Raw genomic sequence first — 18,169 nt, 5'->3', positions numbered from 1 at the left:
CTTAGTAAAAAATATGCAGCCCATTGGGTTTACTTCTGGCTCCTGTTCTATGGCTAGTTGTGCATCACAAGTGCACAAAATTTCTCAAAGCTGAAAGGGACCCCCGTTCTCACCACGGCGACAGTTTTGATTTTTATGCTACAAAACCTCCACTGCTAGACTCAGGAGGAAATAATAATAATAATTGGTTTTTTGGGGAAAGGAAATGGCGCAGTATCTGTCTCATATATCTTTGGACACCTGAACCGCGCCGTAAGGGAAGGTATAAAGGAGGGAGTGAAAGAAGAAAGGAAGAATAGGTGCCGTAGTGGAGGGCTCCGGAATAATTTCGACCACCTGCGGATCTTTAACGTGCACTGACATCGCACAGCACACGGGCGCCTTAGCGTTTTTCCTCCATGAAAACGCAGCCGCCGCGGTCGGGTTCGAACCCGGCAACTCCGGATCAGTAGTCGAGCGCCTAACCACTGAGCCACCGCGACGGGGCAGAAGGAAATTTCTTAGGTTGTATATTTTTTACAAAGACTGTACATTGTTGTGAAACGCTTTAGAATCCTACAAATTCTTTTATGTGTACTGAACTCTTCGTACAAACACCTTTAACAACAGAAGCCTTTATAGTATAGCAGGTCCAACATGCTAAACCTGGCATACTGGCCTTAACGTTAGTCTTTAGCAGTCCACTAAAACTAGAATTCTGACCACGCTTGTGCAGCAGCTACTCATTCCCGGATGAATGAGACTCACTTCATTCCATTCAGGACATCATTTTATGCCCCAGTATACACTTTACAGATGCGGATCGCTGGCTGCCGCCGACTTTTACTTTCCACAAAAATGAAAAGAGAAAATTTTCTCATCTCACCCCCGTAAACATAAAATCGCCAAGGCTTGGAATCTACTTCGTGGACTTCCGCTCTCCAGCGAAAATGCACAACCCCGCGGTCAACGAGTACGAGGACACGGCACACGGCACCAAAGCGAAGTGTGTCCTGACTCCTAAAGATACCCCGAACTGGCTCCTTTTCCTTCATTCAAAGATAACGAGACCCTAGTTGAAAGGAACGGCCGGTATTACAAACAGAGCGGGCGCTTATTGCAAAGAACAGCAAGAAACCTCTTCGGACTGGCCGGTTCCTCCCCCAGCTTCTCTCTCAGACAGCACTCGAAAATAGACGAAGTAAACTGAGGCCCCCAGAACGCCCGCATTGCGAAGACGATGCTCCCCAGTCGAGGGCGCACGCAAATAAACTTTTTTCTTCTAGTATTCCTGCCTTAAAGGAACGGACCAAAATGGCATTTCGAGGGAAAGAACGCAAGCTCCGAAAAGAGCCTCCGTGCACGCACAGGTGTCTCCCGTCATTCGCGCTTCAGAAAACACAGCTCTGTCGGCAAACACGATATGTTGCTGACTGCCGCGGCTTCGGTCAAGGACCATCCGTAAATACAGATTAATGAGCGTGCAATAGCAAGCAACGCAGAGCGGCAGCGGCGTACTGAAATGGTGAAATGGATCACATGAGCATGTCCTCCTGTGATTGCCTGTACGTGAACGCGAGTTTTCGGTTACAACAGAGTACGACGCCGACGCCGAAGGCAACGGTGTTTTGTATCAAGAAAGTCACTCATAAAACGCGTCGCTGAGAGCAGCACAACATGTCAAGAGATCCGGCAAATACACTTGGAATTCGCTGCACGACGCTGGAGCCCTATTCGTAGACGTAGACGCTAGGCCCGTTCAAACAGAACCCAGCGGGGTGGCTCCGTTCGCGGCAACGCGGCCAGAAGAAGAGTCCTCTGCCATCGATATGAAGTGTGGGGGTAGTGGCTGCACCATATAGCACCGGTAGAGCACCGGACGCGTATTTCGGAGGCCGTGGGTCCGGATCCCACCGGCGGCATGGTTGTTCCTTCTGCTGCTTTATAATGAATTTCCTTTGGCTACAGAAAAATTGAAGTATTCTCGCATCATTCAGCACCACAAATTAAAAAAAATAAAAATTCCCCTGTGCACCTTGGTTTCGGTGTTCGGGGACTGTAGGCTTCCTTCATAAGTTTGACGAGCCCCTCATTTCCCTTCCCTTGTTTGCATATATATATATATATATATATATATATATATATATATATATATATATATATATATATATATATATATATATATATATATATATATAAACAAGGCAAGGGAAATGAGGGGCTCGTACTTACCAACCTGCCAACCCCGTCAAGGTCAAGTGGCAGCGCAGTTAAAACGCGAGAAGCTGCTGCTCGGGAAGAGCAGCCTGGATAGCATTCCAACCCAAGAAACCCAAGTCCCAGATGGCAGCCCCTGCCATAGAAGGCCAGTGGCGCATGCTTGACCGCTGCACCACTGCGCCAGGAGCGCTATGAGCACTCCCAGGTATCTATGAATGCAAAGGAGAGAATGACTAATTCCGAATATATGGGCATTAACCCATTATCGTTATCCGAACAACTGCTATCCGGGAACACTAGACCTGAATACGGGAACCAAAGTGAAAACCGGACTGCTAGCGCACCTCTTTCTCATTTGGCCTACCTACGCAAATCGACCATCATTTCTTTTTATTCAATATCTTCCTGTACTGCACGAAATATCCAAGTGATGCTATACCACCAAGTTTTGTGGTCCTTGCGGCGTGCTCCTGTCGCGTGGCTCACTGGTTGCAGGAGGGCTTACTGGCACAGGTTGCTGTCTGAACTTTGAAGAGCATGAACCTACGCAGAAGTGCGCAAGTGGGCGGTCAATACTAACAAGCATTCTCTTATGAATCTTCCGGACGCCAGCGCCCGGTGGAGTGAACTAAAGCGAATATACCGAACACAATTACGAGTCTTTTTTCGGTCTACATACGACTTACTATTCTTGCTCCGGCAGCCCAGATGATACTAATGCATATTTGACGGTAGCACCGTCCTCATTCGTAATGAGCGAATGTTCGTTATACAGTACAGCTCACTTATAACGAACCTGACGGTCACGCGGATTGTCTCCGTATCCGGTGCTCGTAGTAAGTGTACTTCCCATACTACAGCCAGAATACAAAGTCAGAGACAATGATCGTTTATTTCTCCCTACTCGCGTCTGCTTCTTCAATGTACATCTTATCACGGTGCATTCCTAACTCGCCAGCACGGCCAAGTTCATCTCGCCAAAACACTTACTCCTATCAAGCTGCTTTGAGGAAGCGATATAGCTAATCGCGGTTGAAGCGCTCACAGAAGCGGCTGGTGGGTCGGGCTCCTCGTCATCTTCTTCACGAAATTTTTGTCAGGCAGTTGAGGGGTACTTGTATTTCGCGTACTGTAATGACTCTGCTACGTCGGCACAATCCGCACAAATCGAGTCAGCCTAAACGACTTCATATCCTGACAGCTTTGCATGAATGACACACTGCCTCAATTGCAAGTTAATCTGCACTCGGGAGTGCTCGATTGAGTCCTCCGTCTTTCCCGGGTCCAAAAATTTGCACCCACTGAAGAAATTAATAGTGTGTTACCGAAGTCTAAGAATTCTCGCTTTTGCAAGAACACGAAATACGTAAACGGGCAAAGATGAACTCCCCCGTCAGTACCATCCAAGTGGCTTTAAACATTTTCACGGCGGCGATAAAAGAGACCCTAACCGGGACGTGGGCATCTCATCTCTCAGTTACTCACAGCATAAGCTGTGACGCGCTGCCGATAGGAAATCTAGAGCGCGTGAATGATGCCCGTGTCGAGTGGCTGGTCTTTCGCATCGCATGCGGTGGCAGAAGAGCTTGGTCACCGCAGTCAGAGAGGACAGCATCTGGTGCTCCACGCAGTTGTCGAGCACGAGCAGTAACTACGTTTGTTTGTTTGTTTTGGTTATGTAGGGCTTGAAATGAACAACCCATTCGTCGAACAGTCGCGCGTCATTCCTACCCCCTCTCCCCTTTCTAGTGGCACACCCGTCGCATAAACAAAAGTTGCTTGTCAGTTGGGCCTTTGTGTTGTGACTGTAGTGTATACGAAAGCGTGGCTCGCAAAGCACCTCGGACTGCGACACTTGCCGATGACAAACAGCAACCGCGCCGTCCATGCTCGAGTAGAAAAGGACGCTATGCTTGCTGTGCTCAATACCAGCACAAGCGTCGCTTTCCAGCTCATATACATTTTGATGGCTGCACCTGGGAAACAGTTTTTTCTGTATTGTTCATGTCCCGCCTTTATTAGTACTTTCTTGGCTCGTCGCGTTCTTTCCAAGGAAGGGAGGGGGGGGGGGGGCATAACGTGGACTGGGACACGCTTTTCGGTCACTACAGCCGCAGGAAGCTCGAGGTTTTCGACTGCGAGGCGGAGTTTGACGCACCTCCACGTTCGCTATAACAGTGCTACGGCCACGCTTGTTCGTTGTATCTGAGACGCAGTGCTATTACCCTAATGCATATTTTGACGGTAGTCTCGCCCTCGTTTCTTATAAGCGAGCATTCGTTTTAACTGCGGCCATTGTAAGCGGGCTCAACTGCAACTGCGACCATTATAAGTGTGCTCGACTGCACAAAGACTTCTGGAGTGGCTGATCCCCATAGACTGCAAGCCATTGACGCCGAGAGAACCGGTCGGCGGCCGAGTTAAATAATCTGCAGATTAATGACCTACGCTTATATATATATATATAAAGCAAAGTTGTGAAACGCTTCAGTTAGCCATAGATTTATTTTGAGTCTACGTTTCGGACAGACCCTGTCCTTTCTCAAGAGTCATAGATTTATTTTGAGTCGACGTTTCGGACAGAGCCCGTCCTTTCTCAAGAGTCTTGAGAAAGGACAGGGTCTGTCCGAAACGTCGACTCAAATAAATCTATGGCTTACTAAAGCGTTTCACAACTTTGAATTTTTCCTCTAGCAACCAAATACGTTTATCTTTCTATACTAATATATATATATATATATATATATATATATATATATATATATATATATATATATATATATATATATATATATGTATATAGCCTATTACTTCGATTAATCTGTCGCTTAAATAATAATACTTACAAAGCAACAGAAAAAACAACCATGCCGCCGGTGAGTTCCGAACCCACGACCTCCGACCTCCGAATTCGGAGGTCGCGGGTTCGGATCGTGGGATATACATATATATGGCTATTCAGAGCTCGGAGGTCGTGGGTTCGGATCCCACCGACGGCATGGTTGTTTTTTCTGCTGCATTATAAGAAAGATTCTTTAAGTTACAGATTAATCGGAGCAATATTCTACCATAGATTGACACTACAAATTAAAATAGAAACATTTTCCTAAGCACCTTGGTTTCGGTGCTACATCGGAATGACGTCACGCCAGATTACGGCGTGACTCACACTTACGGCAAGTTTTATCGCCGCTCTCCTCCTCACACTCCTTCTCTAACCGTTTCAAACAACGCCTATATTAACACGCTTTAAAGCAATAAACGTTGTCTTGGCCCAGCCACCACTGTGTATGGTGCGGATTCTTCAGTGGTGACGAGGATGGGATGACAACGGGCAGCCCTCTTCGTATGCTGCAGCCTTCGCCACCATGGTAGGGTATGCCAGCCCGCCGCAGTTTGACGAGACGAGCGACAAGTGACCAGCTTACCAAGATCGACTGGAGGCTTTCTTTGAAGGCAGTGGCGTCACGGACGACAAGAAGCGGGCCATGTTGATTGCAGCCATGTTGATTTACTTAGTGGTCGATGTGCGCCAGACAAGGCGAATGAACTTTCTTACGCCCAAGTGGTAGCTTTGTTGCAGCAGCACTTTTCGCCGCAACTAAATGAAATAGCACCGTCGTACAAGTTCTTCACACGCGGCCAGCTGCCAGGCGAACCTGTCAAAGATTTCATTGTTGCCATTCGTCAAATAGCGGACACATGCAATTTTGGCGCAACATTGGATCGAATGCTGCGAGATCGCATCGTTTGTGGGCTGCAAAGCGCAGGAGTGCGTCGACAGGTGCTGGCGAAGCCGCAGCTGACGAGGAGTAAAGCAGAAGAAATCGTGCTATCAGCTGAAACGGCAGAAGCGAGCGCGCAGCAGGTAAGGAGCCACGCCGCTGAAGGAAGCGTACATGTATGTACATGCGATTGGAGGACCGGCGTATCGCCGAAGAAACCCGCAACGGATTATTTCGTGCCACCGCTGCGGAGAGAAAGGGCACGAATCAGAGGATTGGCGGTTCCGTTCGGCAACATGCTTCAAGTGCCAACAGCGGGGCCCTATCGCCCGGGACTGTTTCCTTCGAGAGAGAGAGTTCATTGAAAGGCCACCAGGGCTGTCGCGTCAGGTAAATACCCTATCGTCTCGGGAAGAGAGAACATCTGTGGGCAGGGACGGTATAGTGGCTTTGGAAGCAGCGGACGGCATTGTAAGCCACGTCGGCATCACACAACCAATTGTACGCACATTGAATTGTGGGGCGTTCCAGTGGACATGCAAGTCGATACAGGGTCACAAGTGTCGGTCATCACATGGCCCACTTATGAGCAAAACAAGGCAGTGTGGCCCAAGCTGCGTGATTCGCCATTGAAACTGACTTGCTTCCTGGGAAGGCTTCCCGTTCGGGGACAGCACAAGCTCAAGGTTTCGCGCGGAAACCGGTCGACGGACGGACCCCTGACAGTCCTCGGTTGCTCCGGGCCCAACCTGTGCGGACGCGACCTGGTCCAGACGTTCAACATGCTGGAGGCGCCTGTAATGAACGTGAACACGACAGGTGAGCGCAAGCCTTTCGTCGGGACGGACGATGTTAACGTGCACCGGTTGGTAACAGAATTTGCTGACGTGTTCGAGCCAGGCCTAGGTCTCATCAGGGGTCCGCCGGTACACTTTGAGATGCGGGACAACGTGGTACCGAAATTCGGGAAAGCACGCGAAGTTCCGTACGCCTTTCGCCCAAGGGTAGACGCTGAACTTGAGCGCATTTTGTCCGCGGGCATTATTGTCCCTGTGCCTCATTCTATGTGGGCCGCATCGGTGGTACCGGTAGTAAAGCGTAACGGCCACATTCGCCTCTGCGGTGATTTTAAACTCACGGTAAACAAAGCTTGTCACACAGAGCAATATCCGCTGCCCCGTGTAGAAGATATTCTGGCAACGTTGAACGGTGGTCAGGTTTTCACCATGGTAGATTTGCGGGAGGCTTGCAATCAGCTACCGTTAGACGAAGAAGCCATGTTACTTACGACAATAAGCAGGCAAAAGGGACTGTTTAGCTTCACTCGCCGGCCATTTGGAGTGGCTTCCGTGCCGGCAGTGTTGCAACGCCGCATAGAGACCATCTTTCAAGGACTTCCTGTTGTTCAAGTCTACTTTGACGACGCCATCATCACAGAGAAACACAATGACTGCACCACACTGCACGAAGTGTTGCAGCGGTTTCGGGAAAAAAGTGTGCGATTTAATGCGGACAAGTGCAAGTTCCGTCGAGCAGAGGTGAATATCCTGGGACATAAAATTACTGGCCAGGGACGGCAACCAAAGTCGGAAAACGTGGAGGTCATTCTTCTTATGCAGGTGCCGCGGAACACCGCAGAATTAAGGTCTTATCTGGGCATGGTAACATTCTACCACAAGTTTCTTCCCAATTCATCTACAGCCATGGCCCCGCTGTATCAACTGCTCCGCAAGGAAGCTAAGTGGGAGTGGGGTCCCAGTCAACAGCAGGCGTTCAGCAAGGTGAAAGACCTCCTCAAGTCCGCTGATTTCCTGGCGCATTTTGACCCACTCAAGCCTGGAATGCGACGCCTCGCCGGATGGGATCGGTGCAGTACTTTCTCACGATGACGGGGCCGGGGTGCGTTGGCCCGTAGGCTTTCGTTCTCGGGTACTGGCAGAAGCCCAGCGAAATTATTCACAGCTCGAGCGCGAAGCTCTGGCTCTAGTTTTTGGGGTCTCAAAATTCCGACAGTACCTACACGGTAAGCCATTCACACATTGACTGACCATAAGCCGCTTGTGGGACTTTTTCATCCAGATCGGGCAGTACCAGTGATGGCCGCAGCCCGAATCCAGCGATGGGCTCTGCTTCTGAGTGCATACGGCTACGTCATCAAACACCAGCCGGGAAAAAACAACGAGCCAGCAGATGCCCTCAGCCGACTCCCGACGTCCGCAACCTCTCAGACAGAGACCCTGGAAGAAACCGGGGATGGCGAGTGTGTGTTGCTCACGGAAAACCTCAATGACGGTGTTATGTCCGCGAAGCAACTATCCGCTCTCACCTCGCACGATGACCACTTAAGAAAGGTGCAAAAATGGGTACGGGAAGGATGGCCGAGAAACTGGGGGCCCAAGGACCTGCATTTGCGACCATAACTTCATCCGGAAGGCTGAGATAACGTGGAGTCATAGGCTTCTATACTGGGGCCATCGCGTAATTGTGCCTAACAGCGAAATAGCGGGAATGTCACACCTGCTGCAAGATTCCCATCAAGGAATTTGCTCAATGAAACGGCTAGGCGGCTCCCTGCTCTGGTATCCCGGGATTGATAACGAGATTGAAAACATGGTTAAGTCGTGTGCCAGTAGCGCACAGGCAGCGCCTATGGCTCCCGAGAACTCCCCGGTCGCATGGCCACAAACGGGCGAGCGTTGGTCCAGGCTGCATATTGACTTTGCGGGGCCGATTGATGGACACATGCTGCTGATCGTTGTGGATTCACATAGTAAATGGATCGAAGCCGTACCCCTGAAAAGCACCACAACCCACGCCACCAGAGAAGCCCTGCGCACCTTGTTCCGACGCGTTCGGATTGCCCCGGACGCTGGTTTCTGATAATGGCCCGCAATTTACAAGTGCTGAATTTCGGAAGTTTATGAAGCTGAATAACATAACACATCTCCGGGCAGCACCGTATCATCCGCAGTCCAACGGGCTCGCGGAACGCGCAGTGCGAACTGGTAAAGAGTTTTTGAAGAAGAACATCCACGGATATTTGAAAACACGCCTGGCAAGGATTCTGCACAGGTGCTGAAGGACGCCGCAGGCCGGGGGCAGTACCCCAGCGAAATTCCTTATGGGCTATGAGCTCCGTTCCAGACTGGACAGTGGCACCACTGGGGCCTCCCGCTTCACAGTCTCCAGTTGACCGCCACGTTCCTGGTATGTTGCCGCCGGGGGAACCTGTCTGGGTAAAGAACTTCGGGCGAGGCAATCCATGGATTTCAGCCCGAATCACGTCATCGGACGGCACTCGCGTGGTGAACGCCGATGGTCCAGAGGGGGCGAAAATTCGTCGACACACCGACCAGATCAAGCCATGTGTGGTGGAGCATGATTTGGACGACGGAGCCGGTGACACTGAGCGCCAGGATGGAACCGCCAGACCCAAAGTAGTTGGGACACCGGGACAGGGGCCAGGAATACGCGAGGCTGCCCCAAGCACCCAGACGCCAGCACTGCCCGGTCGGGCCGGACACGAAAACCCCCAGACCGCTATGTACCGCAGGGGGAACGAGATGCTACATCGGAATGACATCACGCCAGATTACGGCGTGACTCACACTTATGGCAACTGTAATCGCCGTTGTCCTCCTCACACTCCTTCTCTAACCGTTTCTCACAACGCCTATATTGACACGCTTAAAAACAATTAACGTTGTCTTGGACCAGCCACCGCTGTGTATGGTGCGGATTCTTCACTTCATATGTTTGTCAAACCAGCCCCTCATTTCGTTTACGTTGTCTGCTAATAGCCTAACGATGGTCTCGGTTCTGGCAGTTTTGATGCCATAGGTAGCATAAGAGGGTTGTCGCACAGTTTCCGCCCTCGCCGTTAGATGACATTCTAAGTCACACTCGCGGTATTACAGGACGTGCTACATCCACTGCTATGGGTGAGGGTGGCGCTGGTGAACAATCTCAAGGTTCACTTACACGCAAAACATAAATACCCACAAAAGCAGCAGATTAGACAGCCGTCGCCATAGCTCAGTGATTCTACTTCCGGCTACCGTTCGGTGCGGATGCAGGATCATGAGCTCCGGCGGAGCGGCGATAGCGGCCCGGGCCGGCCGCGGTAACAGGGTTGACAAATGACGATAAGGAATACCATATCATTTTGCGGAACCTGCCCGCCGGACGTGTTGTTTTGAACACAGTTTTTTCGCACGGAGACGTGCGTGTGCGACCCTTTAGAGTGGATGATTTCCGGGACGCATTGGCGAAGACTGGTACGCTCCCAGACGTGGTGGCCCTGGGGCCGCATCAACTCAACCCCGTCTCGGCCGTGACTTTGAGCTGCGTCGAAACAACCAAACGGCTGCTTGCCTTCAAAGAGCTTCTAATGAAAGGGCGCCGGTGCATCATCATCGACCCTGAGGATCAACAGGTGAAGCTCCGGCTCCATTGGATGTTGCATGGAGTTGCCGATGAGGAGATCCGAACTGCGTTGGCGGCATTCGGTCAGGTGACCGAAGTAACCCGTGAGCGTTGGCGCGTCCAAGGCGTTCACGAAAAGGGTTCAACGTCGAGGACCGGGCTCCTAAAGATGAAGCCGGGGATGAAGACAGGCGACCTGCCCCAGCAGGAGAGTTGGCCCTCGTGGTTGCGCCTGGTCGGCCAATGTAGTGCCTGCGCTACCACAGAACCGGTCATGTACGCCGGGAATGTAAGATTTCGCGCTGCTCGATATGTATGTGGTTCGGCCACGCTGACTCTGATTGCGTACGAACGTACGTGGTGGCTACAGGGCTACCATCGAGGGCGGACTCGGCGGAGCCCCAAATTTATGTCGCCGAGACAGACGAAGCAGCAAGTGGCGTCGATGATGCGGGAAAGCCAGCTGTAACTACGGGCAAGCTGGTACCTCGGGGGGGCGGGAATGAGGCGCCCTGTGTGCCCGGCAAGGAAACCGCAACACCTGGCAACGAAGATGCCGTGGAAAGCATGGAGGGCGAGGCTGAGCGCTCTCCAAATGCTGAGCTATCGGAGTCAGCGAGCAAGCAGTAACCTCTCGAGAAGAGTGGCGGCCGAGTGACCAGCGTCCTAGGACCGGCGAAGCCAGCCCACGACGAGAGCGGCGGCGGAATGGATAAGAGAGAGGCAACTAGCATCGGGGAGCCGTCAGCGAAAACGCCATTAGGAAGGAGACTGAATTTTAAACCCAAACCGAATGACTCGCCGGACAAGAGAGCCGTCGAAAAATCGCCCCGAAGCAAAGTACGACAGTCCAAGCGCATGGCTCTGGCGTCAACGAAGTCGCCTAGCTTCATGCTAGACGTGAAAGGTAAGTACCATGCTCTCGGCCTCTTTTCACTGTAATAAAATGGCTACTGCACAGTCGCTAAAAATTGTTATTTACCGTGCGAGGTTTAGCCGCGAAAAGGAGGCAGAACCATGTTCTGCGCCTTTTAAATTACAGTGACAGAGATATTCTAGGCGTGCAAGTGACGAAAGTCAAGGGCGAAAAAGAGACCGAGAGCATGGTGCAGCGTTTCACGTCCCGGTTTTATTCACTTGTGTCACGCGGTTGGCACTTCGGGAGGATGCGTCTTATTCGTTAAAAAATGGCAGTGGCTTAGCTCGGCTTTGCCAGGATATATGTAGCGCAAGCAAGTGGGAAACTCCCCGGTTGGCCTTGTTCACATATTCCACAACGTATGGAGCACAGGCATAAACGTCCAGTATGCCCTCTAAGTCCATGTTTGATTTCAGCACCGAGGCTATAAAAGGATCGAAGCGGTCGCGTCACCCTTACGCCTATTCTCTAGGCTAACGGCACGTTGTTCTTCGGTTTCTTGAGCCCATCGCTGAAGTCTCTTGGTAGCATTCCATCGTTCATCACGGGCCGTCTCCAGTGAAGCAGGACTCAGGTCTCTGCTCCGGCTGCTGTCGCTGTTGCTAGCGGTCGAGACACCGGACGTTAAACGTGTCTGTCTCGCGGTGGCGTTTAGCCACTCGTTCGGCGCGCTGTTCGCCTGTTTCCTGGGCGATTCGTTTCCTCTTCATCTCGTTCCGCTGTCGATTCCAGGCCTCCTCCAGCTCATCAGAATTATCGCCGTCCATACTGTAGCCTCAACTGTTGTTGCGGCGCACGCCAGCTCTCCTTTTCAATCCTGTGACATCTTATCACGCATGCGACGCAGCTGTCCAAGCGAGCGGAGGCGAGCGCAACGACGAGGGAAGCGGTGTCACGTCCTACCAAACGGCGGCGGCGGCGAGCAGCGCGGTGTGACGTCATGCCAGATGGCGCGGCGAGCGCGCGAAGCACAGTAACCTTCCGCGGCGAGGCGCGCGTTGTGACGTCACGTGACTCGATGTAGTACCGCCACGGCGAAATCACGAGTTTGTGGCCAATAAAGCTTTCGCTTTAAAAGCTGCAAGGTCTTGTTGTTGAAGGGCATGCTTCTTTTCCGTCTGGTAGGGGAGTGGTTCTCGACTTTTGTTTTTGTTCTACTCAATGACGTGTTGTCTGTATATGTGCATCTACTTTTGTTGATGAAAGGGCAGCTCTGTTTGATTTCGTTCACAGTATTTAAACACGGACAAGCAACTCGTCTTTATGAGTGACTTCAATTGCGTTTGGAGCTCCGCTGACAAAACTAGCCTGCGTGCATTTACAGATAAGAGCACAGAAATTTTGTCCCGCACGATTGACGAGTTTGCTTTGGAAGATGTAGTGGAATGTCTTACAAGCAACGGGCGGCTTCACTACACGCATTTTCAGCGTTCTAGCCACGCCTGCCTCGACAGGATTTACATATCAGCGGAACTGGTCCCAAAGTTCAAATGTTATGATGTTCTACCCGTAACATATTCGGATCACTGCTTGGTTCATTGCACTATTGGAACCAGAAAGAAAGGCGGTTGTTTTCAGTGGGACCTTTGGAAGTTAAACAATAGACTGTTAAATGATCAGTTTACTAGACTATTAGAAGTGGAAATTAATAACGTTGCTCCGGATAACAAGCATGCACTGGGTCAAGAATGCGAACTGTGCAAGCAACAGATTAAGGTAAAAGCTATTGAACAATCGAGGTGCACTAGTTGTAAAGAAAAACAAGTGAAAGGTTTAACGGAATTGCTGGAGAAATTGTTAGCTCTGGAGTGTAATGCGCCCGGTTTATACATGGACGATGTCAGAAAAATCAAACAAAAGCTCCAACTGATAGACGAAGACCGTTATCGCGGTGCACTTGTGCTCGCGAGAGCGGAGAAACTGGCCGTGGGCGAGGCGTCGACAAAAAGATCGTCAGGAATTGAAAAAGCGAACGCAAGGCGTAATCACGTAGCAGAGATTGAATGGGCGGGCCGCACAGAAACAGATAACGAAGGAATCACAAAATCTTTCTCTGAACACTACAAACACCTCTTTTCTTACCAGAGTGTTAAGTTGGATCGATTTAAGGAATCCTTTCTTGAGGCGATGCCAAAAACTGACGAGCAGAAAAAAGCAAGCCTTGAGCGGCCAATTACTAAACAAGAAGTGCAGCAGGCAATAAATAACGTAAATCCGAGAAAATCACCCGAGCCGGACGGCCTGAGTGCGGCTTTTTACAAAACATTCAAGGAACAATTATCACCAGTGTTGTGTTCCTTATTTAATGAGGCCTATGAACGGAAGTCATTTCCAGCATCGTTTGGGTTGTCTCATACTCTGCTTATCCCCAAAACTGACCAACCAGATAAGCTTAAGCAGGCGTCGTCATACAGGCCCATTGCTCTGACGAACGTTGACTATAAGATTTATATGAAGGTGCTTGCTGGCAGGCTACAAACAGTTATAAATGAAATAGTTGGCCCCCACCAAACGTGTGGGATCAAAGGGCGATTTATTTTTCAGAACATCCATAAAGTCAGAAGTGTGCTCGAATGCTGTGATGCAACACAAGCATGTGCAGCATTACTGCAGTTGGACTTAGAAAAGGCTTTCCATTGTGTGTCACATAACATTCCGTTCAGTATCTTAGACTATATTAATGTTGGTACAGTCATTCTGGTACAGTCAGGCAGACTCCGGTATCTCAGAATTCGGAGAGCACTCAGCCTCACCCTCCATGCCTTCCACCGTATCTTCGTTGCCAGGTGTTGCGGTTTCCTTGCCGGGCACACAGGGCGCCTCGTTCCCGCCCCCCAGAGGTACCAGCTTGCCCGCAGTTCCAGCTGGCTTTCCCGCATCACCGACGCCACTTGCTGCTTCTTCTGTCTCGGGGACATCCATTTGGTGCTCCACCGAGACCGCCCTCGATGGTAGTCCTGCAGCCACCGCGTACGTTCGAACGCGTTCCGAGTCAGCATGGCCGAACCGCATACATATCCAGCAGCGCGAAATCTTACATTCCCGGCGTACATGGCCGGTTCTGTGGCAGCGCAGGCACTGCATTGGCCGACCAGGCGCAACCACGAGGGCCAACTCTCCTGCAACTCTTATCTGGTGGGGCAGGTCGTCTGTCTTCATGCCCGGCTTCATCTTTAGGAGCATGGTCCTTGTCGTTGAACCCTTTTTGTGAACGCCTTGGACGCGCCAACGCTCACGGGTAACTTCGGTCACCTGACCGAATGGCGCCAACGCAGTTCTAATCTCCTCATCGGCAACTCCATGCAACATCCAAAGGAGCCGGAGCTTCACCTGTTGATCCTCAGGGTCGATGATGATGCACCGGCGCCCTTTCATTAGAAGCTCTTTGAAGGCAAGCAGCCGTTTCGTTGTTTCGACGTTGCTCAAAGTCACGGTCGAGACGTGGTTGATTTGATGCGGCCCCAGGGCCACCACATCTGGGAGCGTACCAGTCTTCGCCAATGCGTCCCGGAATTCTTCCACTCTAAAGGGTCGCACACGCACGTCTCCGTGCGAAAAAACTGTGTTCAAAACAACACGTCCGGCGGGCAGGTTCCGCAAAATGATATGGTATTCCTTATCGTCATTTGTCAAGCCTGGTACCGCGGCCGGCCCGGGCCGCTATCGCCGCTCCACCGGAGCTCATGATCCTGCATCAGCACCGAACGGTAGCCGGAAGTAGAATCCTCGGCCATCCTGACTGAACGTTGTGACAGCGAAGCGAAAGCAGCGCGAAACCTTCATTTCGTGCCATGATAAAAAAATGCAAGCAACCTCTGTCAGAAGTGGGATTCGAACTCGCGTCCGGTAGACCGGGCAGCGACCTTTTTTTTATTGCTGGGCTTCGACAAAATACAACACAAAACATACACGGGTAGACACCCAAACTACAAAAAGGTAGCCTACAGCCCCCAGAGGGGCAGGCCTTGTCAGTTTAAAATTCCCTGAGTTCCGTCAAAGGTTAGAACTTTGAAAGCCACTCAGGGGGAGATGCTTGTGTTTTCAGCACCTCGATGAACTTGTGCATTGTCTCACGGAAATACAGTCGCGCAGGCCGCGCATCCGGGTCACAATGTAAGCCTGCCATTCGGGAGTGCCATATGCTATGGAGGCCCGCGTGCATTACTAAATCAAACGGCATGCCATCGTCTTTTGCTGTAGGCAGGAATCGGATTTCATACGGATCTAATGGTAATTCTTTTTTCATGATCCTTTGAAGGACGTCCCAAAAATATACGCCTTCCCAACAGTGCAAGAAAACATGGTCGATTGTTTCTGGTTGTTTACATATAAGGCAGTGGGATCCCCAAGGTGGGTAAAACCCCTTTTTTTTTCTTGGAAAGATTTTACAGACAGAGTCCCGGTGTGCAGCTTGAAGAAGAAAGTTTTTGTTCCCGGTAGTACCTGCGTTTTTTTTCACCCGTTTCAGGCCATCTCTTCCTGGGCCTCCGAAGCATATTGCCTTGTACATTGGTTCCGGCAATAAAACGTCACATATATCCTTGTACGATGTTTTCCGCTGAACACCACTTAAATAATTTTTTGAAAATCTCGCCGTCAAAAACCTGAAGCTAAACACAACCTCTTCAAGAAAACCAAAAATACCTCCAGTCATAGTCTCCGTTCCAACAATGAAATCTGGCACAGCACACCCGAGCCTGACTTGGCATACGGTACGTAGAAAAGGATCTTTAACGTCTCGGAGAAACTAAAATCTGTTTACTATCTGCCGTATGAACAAGTGCACCAGACCATGTCCCCCTACCTTGACGCTCCTGAACAAATTTTTCGGGCGGCACCTATCCCATGTTGACGCCCATATAAAGACAGCGAAAATACGGTGCAGCTTTTGCACATTTAACCGTGAGCAGTGGAGTATTTGCGTCACATACCAGAGCTTGCTTATCAAAAACAAATTGCACACAGTTGCTCTTGCAAATACAGAGAAATGAGCACTTTTCCATTTTTCGGCTTTCTCGCGTGTTTCTTCAACCTGTGTTTTCCAAAAAGGCTCACTGTCCCTGTAAAATTCGAGTGGAACACCTAGGTATTTCACGGGTGTTGTCACCCAAGAAACGCTGGCGAAAACAGCTGGAGTTGACGGCCATTCTCTGTGCCAGAATCCCAGCCACTTGCCCCAATTCACCAAACTTCCGGTGACCTCACTGAAACCCTTTACTGCTTCGATTGTCCTGCTTATGCTATCTTGGTTAACGCAGAAAACAGCAACATCATCTGCGTATGCTAAGAGCTTCACTTCTGATGAATGTACACGAAAACCAGGAATAGCCTCAGTTCCTATAATGTTTAGGCAGAGGGTTTCTATATAAATACAAAACAGCAGGGGGCTGAGGGGACAGCCCTGGCGTACCGATCTCTGCACACTAATGGGGGCCCCCAAGGTCTTGTTTACTATTAACCTCATAGTGCAGTTACGGTAAGCCATGGCCACACCCTCACTGATAAAAGAACCAACGTTAATGTAATGTAGAATGCAAAGCAGCAATTCGTGCGCCACACAGTCAAACGCCTTCTCAAGGTCAATCTGAAGAACTGCGACCCGAGCATATATTGCGTCACAACACTCAAGCACGCACCTAGCCTTGTGAATATTCTCAACAATGCAACGCCCCTTGATCCCACACGTTTGGTGAGATCCGACTATTTTATGCATTACGGTATGTAGCTTGCCTGCAAGAACCTTCCTATAAATTTTGTAGTCTACATTTGTTAGGGCTATGGGCCTGTACGATGTTACCTGTCTGAGTTTTTCTGTTTGATCGGTTTTTGTTATGAGCACAGTATGCGAGGATGCATATGATGTAGGCAAAGCATGCAACTCATACGCTTCATTAAATACCACTGAGAGGAGCGGTGCTAGTTCCTTCTTGAAAGCTTTATAAAAAGCCGCGCTCAGGGCGTCAGGCCCCGGCGACTTTCCAGAGTTTAATTTATCAATAGCCTGTTCCATTTCTTGTTCGTTAATTGGCAGCTCTAATCTTTTTCTGTCTGCGTCATCAATACGTGTCATGGCCCCTAAAATATCTCCTTAAATCTTCCCATGTCAACATGTCTCGAAGCGAAAAGCGCTTGATAGTAGTAAAAAAAAGTCTTTGGTATGCTGTCATTATCCGATGCAGTGGCACCGCCCCATTGAATTTCCGCGACATGGTTTCGCCGAGCGTGCGCCCTTTCCACTCCTAACGCCCGTTTTGTGGTTGTATGCGTTGCATATTGCAATCACTCAGTTCAGCCCTTCAGTTCGGCCGGGCAGCCACCAAACCACATGGCGTGACGTCACGACAGCCGGAGGAAAAGCTGGGCCCCAACTCGCGCGGTCGCGCGCGGCCGCAGCCACCACCTGACTCCCGCTCCTCCCGCTAGGGGCGCTGCGCTATGATTGAAGTCACGGCATATGTATAAAAGAGCTGCGCTCCTTCGCCGGGACAGTCTTATACCCCTGTCAAACAGGCATTTCGAGGGCCCTCGAACCGATAGTCTATAGACTCAAAGGCGATCGAGCGCTGCTACATGGGCAGTTACAATGGCGATCGAGTCAATAGCCTATCGAGTCAACGGAGCAGCACGGAACTCCATCGAGATATGCAACGCATTCTTGGCTTAACCAAGCTAAGCCTGGCTGTTTTTTCCCTCGCGCGCACAAGTGCACCGCGATATCGCACTTCCTCTATCGTTTCTAGCTTTTGTTTGGTTTTTCTGACGTCTTCACTGAAAACACCCGGTGCCTTGCATTCCTGAACTAATAACTTGTCCAGTAAGGACTTCAAATGTGCCTCGCTTAACCTTTCTTGAAAACGTATGCAGCTGGCCCTTTCTGTTGCATACACTTTTATCTGCTGTT

At 50.4% G+C, this 18,169-nt stretch overlaps 1 pseudogene; it reads left to right on the top strand.

Annotated features, from left to right (window-relative positions):
* Window positions 1-5,567: 5,567 nt before the first annotated feature.
* LOC144119481 (uncharacterized) lies at window positions 5,568-10,979 on the top strand (annotated as a pseudogene).
* The last annotated feature ends 7,190 nt before the right edge of the window (window positions 10,980-18,169 follow it).

This window comes from Amblyomma americanum, chromosome 1, assembly GCF_052857255.1.
Source record: "Amblyomma americanum isolate KBUSLIRL-KWMA chromosome 1, ASM5285725v1, whole genome shotgun sequence".
In the NCBI taxonomy this organism is placed as follows: domain Eukaryota; kingdom Metazoa; phylum Arthropoda; class Arachnida; order Ixodida; family Ixodidae; genus Amblyomma; species Amblyomma americanum.
This window is presented reverse-complemented; position numbering and strand designations above follow the sequence as displayed.